The following is a 6,120-nucleotide window of genomic DNA, read 5'->3' as shown; positions in this document are numbered from 1 at the left end:
GGCAGACATATCATAAAAATAGTGAACTTTATGATGTAAGTTAAAGTGAAAAAAGTAGAATAAAAATTATATAGGATAAGATGAAGGTCAGATTTATCCTTAACCTCTGGCAAGTTACCAGATTTTAGGATACATATTTTGTACATCATCATTCCAACTGATAACTTGAGCCAAGTGTTCTAGCCTGTCTTTTCTTTGCCTGTTTGCCTAACTTTGTTATATATTTTTGCATCTGAAAAGGTCTCTATATCTATTTTAGAGAAAAGCAAAGTAAAAATAAATTAATAAAATAATAGTTTAATATCTCTTACTTCCTGTCCTATATTCTTTGACCTAGTCTAACCTTTAGCCATTTCGCTCTTCTCAGTACAAGTTCTGCTTTATTAGATCTGAAGATTATTTATTTATTTATTATTATTATTATTATTATTATTTTGACAGAAAGCAAACAGGAGTCAAAAGGAAGAAAATGCTTACATTCCTTGCCTTTAGTGTCAAGCTTTTTTTTTTTTTTTTTTAATTTTACTTATTTATGATAGGCACACAGTGAGAGAGAGAGAGAGAGGCAGAGACACAGGCAGAGGGAGAAGCAGGCTCCATGCACCGGGAGCCCGACGTGGGATTCGATCCTGGGTCTCCAGGATCGCGCCCTGGGCCAAAGGCAGGCGCTAAACCGCTGCGCCACCCAGGGATCCCTAGTGTCAAGCTTAAATTGAAATCTAAGTGGGGGAAAGAGTAGTGTGAGGGAGCTGATGGTTCAAAACCAGCACGTGGAAAGGTGAACCCCATGTCTGAGTTTTAAGAGCAATGATCAATTAGCCAGAAATTGGTGAGTAGCTAGCATCAGAGGTCAAGTTGGGAATTGCAAATTTGAGAGTCTGGTATCCAAATCAAGTAAACAATAAAAAATAAGGTGAATTCCCAAGGCAAGACCTTGCATGTCAGAGATAAGGTACTAGTCAGGCAAAGGAAAGATGTTCCGGGGTTTGTTATGGCTGCAGCTGTGTTTGGCTTACAATTTCCCTTTACCATAGTGGTCCTTCTTTTCCTGCTTTTTGGGTCTCATGTGCAGTTGCTAACATCACGCAGCTGGGCTGTATTCTATCATGACTGAGATTTCTCCCTTTTGTCTTCCGGTGGCTTCCACAGATTATTCCTTCAGAAGCATTTTAACTTGCGCCAGTTGTAGTTTATATACTATGGAAAGATACTATGTGTAGTCAGTCCTGTGCCTCAAGGGTTTTGGGGAAAGAGGCTGGAGTGTGTAATAATGGACTGATTCTTCCAAACAGGATCCAAGTCAGTTCTTTGTCTCTCCCTTACCCCTGTGGATGGCACATAAAAGAACACATTGAAAAGGAGTACTTTTCATCCCCAAACTGGCCCCAAGCAATTTCTATGAAATGGTTGTCATTTTACAACAAATGGGCCCAGCATCACTCATAATATTAATAAAATCATTATGCAAAGTAGTTGCTTTTCAAGTTGAATGATAATTTTCTCTTTTCTCTTAGACATCAAAAAGAATCAGATCCTACTACTGATTTTAAAACATACCACCCACCAGGTCTTCCTTGGAAATTCTAGCAGCTTATGTATTTTTGTCCCTGATGGAAACATCTAGCAGCTATGTTTTACTTGTTCATTCATTTGCTCATTCTTTTATTCATATACCCAGGAGACGCCATTTAGTGAGAATTATGATGTGATGGGCACTATATAGCTTCCTTTATAATTTATTAAATCTTAAGCTACTATGTGTCAGTCATCATCCTAGGTTCCACGGATCAAAAGATTATGCGCTCAGAGAGGAAGAATAAATAAGTTGAATAAAAGTTATAGTGGGGACTTACGGGCAGATGGACAGTAATTCCTGGGGTAAACAAGAAATCAGGCTTCATAGAGAAGTTTTGAAAAGGTTAGATGTTGATTTAACTTCTAACTGAAGAAGACAAAACAAAATCAACCCCCCCCCACCAAACCAAAGCTTTCGGACTTTAGCAGGGAAGCACATAGAGACTAAAGAGAATTTGTCCTTGAGCAAAAAAGCTACTATTTCAACAGAAAACTGAAGTCATTTGCTGAAGCGGAAGTACAGTCAGACCAAAGGTATAGACAGCGGTAGATACTATTCCCAGGTATGGTCACGGAGGCAGATTTTCTGAGAAGTGACTCCAATCCCTAGGAAGGGATTCACTGCCTCTCAATGTCCCTACACAGCAGAGAACCCTTGGTAATGCATACTTCTGTCTGGAATAGCTAATGGTGTAACAAAATTACCAATGGATGAAGGCATCTGAGGACTGACCATTCTAACACCATATCATTTCAAAACAGCTTCTTAGGAAGACTCTATGACCTTAAGTATTTTTTAATAGGTGAAAAAAACCAAGAGTTCCTTCCTTAGGTAGGAAAGTTGGTCATCCTCATATATGATAGTATGTCCTTAACATGCTGCCCATACCCAATGACACTGAAAGTATAACAGTAGATGAGGGCCCTTTAGGCGAGAAATATTTTTAAAGTGTTGATGTCTACGAGATATGTCATTGTCTTTTTTTATTCGCTAATGCATTTCCCAAGAGACTTGAACAGTCTCTGGCACTAGAGAGTCACTCAAAAAGTTTTTGTTAAACTGAATTGAATTGAGGGGTGTGATATAAGAGCAGATATACCATGTCTGGTGCCAGACTAACTGGATTTGAATCCTAGCTCTGCTCCTACCTAACCTCAGTTTCCTCCTCTTTAAAATGGGACATTAGGTTTGTTGTGAAGATGAGATTACTAGAATATTTTGAAAACACTTAAGCCAAGAGCAGGCACACAGTAATGCTATGCCGAGTAAGTATTTACTATGATTAATATTACTCATGTCTCTTAGGCAATGGCCAGTCCTGAGCCGGTAAATTCTGGGATTCAACTTCCATATACATCTGTAGATTTCGGGGCAACTTGGCTTCAGAGTAACTTTTTTCAAATGCACTGCTTGCTATACTTTCATGATTCCAAGCTGCTGTCATTGCTTTTCACGTTCATCGCTTTTCTAACACTGTTTCTGTTGAGGTCATTATAATTCCCTATTTGCCAAATCTAATGCTTTGTTTTTCTTTTTTCTTTTTTTTTTTTTTTCAAACTTCATTCAACTTGACTCTCCTGGAGAATTTACAACTTCCAAATACATTCTCCTTCTTTAAATTATTTTTCTTTGTCATTTAGAAGAATATTCCTTTCTGGCCCTCCTCCTAACTTTGAGATACCTCCTTCTTGGTCATTTCTGCCAACTACTCTTTCTGCATCACATTTATCAAAATGACTTATTGAGGTAGTAACATTAACTAACTCCTATTTTGCATATGAGCAAATCGAGACTCAAAGGGGTGTTTTGCCTAAGGTCATACAGTTAATATCTTGGTTTGAATCCAGGTAAGTCTGACTTTTGTGTCTGTATTGATATATAATCTGCTGTTTCACTGATTAGGCTGAGTTAAATCCTAAGAAATCTTGGAGACCATCCTAATAAAATGATAATATTAATAATCACTAACATTTATATAGTCTTTACACTGTACCAGACACAATTCTATAGCTTCACATACACTGGACCCCTTAATCCTCCAAGTGCTATGAGCTAAGTATTATTATCCAATTTTAGAAAAGAGAAAATCAAGGTACAAATTCTTAACAATTCTAAGCAGTTGGCCTTTATTCTGTCAGCAGTTAGACACTCAGAAATATCCTTAAGAAGGGAGGCAACATGACCTTATTTAGTTTCTACAGAAATATAAATTCCAGGAGTATGAAGAATAGAAGGAAGGGATTATTTTGGAACACAGAAATCTGCTCATAGGCTGTTGAGGATAGTCAATATTAAAATGATGAAAGCTTGAGTAACAGTTGTGGTAAGAATGATGGAGGGAAGGGATGTCTGAAGACATTTACCAGATATTTTCATCAAAGTTTAGTGACTGGATGGTTATAGGTGGCAGGAAGCAAAAGAAGGGTGTTGAGGTTCTTTGCATGGGAGATTTCATAAACAGTATGTTTTGTTTAGCTAATTTTAAAATTTGGGGTATTTAGCCATTCAGATTGGCCTTGTGCCCTATTAGTCTTAATTAACTTGTTTCATCTGGAGAAACTGTTCCCCTGCCAGTATGCCATCATGAGCTCTGCTGCTTCCTCCAGCTGATGCATGCTGAGCAGCCACCTTTTCCCTGAAGCCCCGTTCTGGCCCAAGGAAGAGGATTTTGGCTGCTGGCTCAGTGGCCCTTCCACTACTGCTGTTCAGTGACATGGCAACACTCTTCTCCTTGTGTAAGGTACCAGCTGCTGCCTTGCTGGGAGAAAAAGAAATTAAACCACTCTTGGCTGCATCTTCAGCTCCTTCATGACACTGAACTCATACCCAAGACTCCAGACCAGAACTCAAAACCAGACTTTTATACTTAACATCCCTCTGCCCTCCTCACTTTTTTGACTGATATTGTAAGACTGCAGCTATTCACCTCTGGCAAACATGACTCTTCTAGTGAATTTCTTCTTGCCTTTTGAGATGGGTATCCTACTTTGGAAGTTAACGAGTATATGTTAGGTGTCCATTAGAACCATGAAAAACTTATGTGAGATGTGGATACAAAGGTGAATAGCACCTATCCTGATCTTAAGAATCTCTTGGGTTGTTGGAGGAATCCAAGAAGAAGGCAATATGGTTAGCACAACAGCAGAAAGTATAGAGTGTGATAGGAGCACAGAGGAAGGCACCATGAATGGAAGGCTGCCATTGGTCAAGAGTTCTAAGAAAAGCATCCCAGAGCACCTAGGCAACCAGGTGAGGCCTCGATGACACAGGAGAAGTTGCTTGGCTAAGAGCACGAGTGGAATGGTGGATAGGGTCAACAGGGTAAAAGAACTTATGTTCAGAATCAAGAAACAAGGCTGCTGGTTTAGGAATAACACCAACAGGCTCAAATATCATGATTTGAGTCTGGAATTTATCCACAGGATAATAGCAAGACCTTAACGGGTTTAAGCAGTAGTGTGGTGTGGTCAGCTTTGCTTTTTCAAAGTTATTCTGCTGCAGTGTGGAGGGCTAGATTGGGGAAATCAGAGTGAGGCAGGGAATCCGAGGCCATGGCAGCAGCCAAGTAGCAGCCCTGGAGAATTACACAAAGGAAGTAATAGTGAGAAGAGCATGGGGCAAGCAGATTCAAAGGATTCATAAGATGGTGGATTTGATGAGATTTAATGATTGACTGGATTGGAAGAGGAAAAAGAGAACAGTGTCTCTAGGATATTTCGTGGGCAGTAGAGCTTGACCATCTCTTTGAAAATAAATTCCATGAAATATACTCAATTGCATCGCCACATTATCTCCTGAGACATGAAATTTAATTTCCTTTGTTACACTCCTTGTTTGAAGTCTTGAAGTTTCTTCCTGGGCTAGTGTCCTCTAATAATATTAAGTATACTTTTGAACCCTGAAGGAGATCCTGTCATTGGCAAAAATCAAGCATCCTGATGAGCATTTATGGATTATCAGTGGCCACAGCAGCCCTCCATCCAATTCAGGAAACTCTTCAATGTACAGAACTTTGAAAAGCACAGCTGTCCCCCCTGGGAGTGAATTATGTTGGTTTTGACACATCTCTATGGTAAAAAGAAATAATTCTAAAGGCCTACTAAATCTTTTCTCCAGCAAGACACCTACCAGCTAACTGGATAATCAGTAACTTTCCCCCCTCCCCCAATTGAAATATTATCTATCTTTAGATATTACCTATCGTCTTACCACATCCATAAAGCCCTACCAACAACACCAACAGAATTTGGTTTCTTCTCCTTTTTCTTAGTGTCAGTTCCATCCATTTTGTCCATCTGTTTCATTTATTTAAGGATTTATTGGGGGCTACCATGTGTTGGGCACTGGTATGGTTCTTGGGAATATTGTAGGGAATGGAACAAAATGCCTATAATGAAACTAATATTTGGTGGGAGAAGGAAGACAATAAATAACTAACCAAATAAATGAACCTGATCATTTCAGAGACTGAAATAGTATGAAGAAAAAAGAAGAAAATATTATTGGAGCTGGAGAGATCTGGGTGATTTATATGAGTCAATGCA

The sequence above is a fragment of the Canis lupus genome, chromosome 15 (genome assembly GCF_003254725.2).
Source record: "Canis lupus dingo isolate Sandy chromosome 15, ASM325472v2, whole genome shotgun sequence".
Lineage (NCBI taxonomy): Eukaryota > Metazoa > Chordata > Mammalia > Carnivora > Canidae > Canis > Canis lupus.
This window is presented reverse-complemented; position numbering follows the sequence as displayed.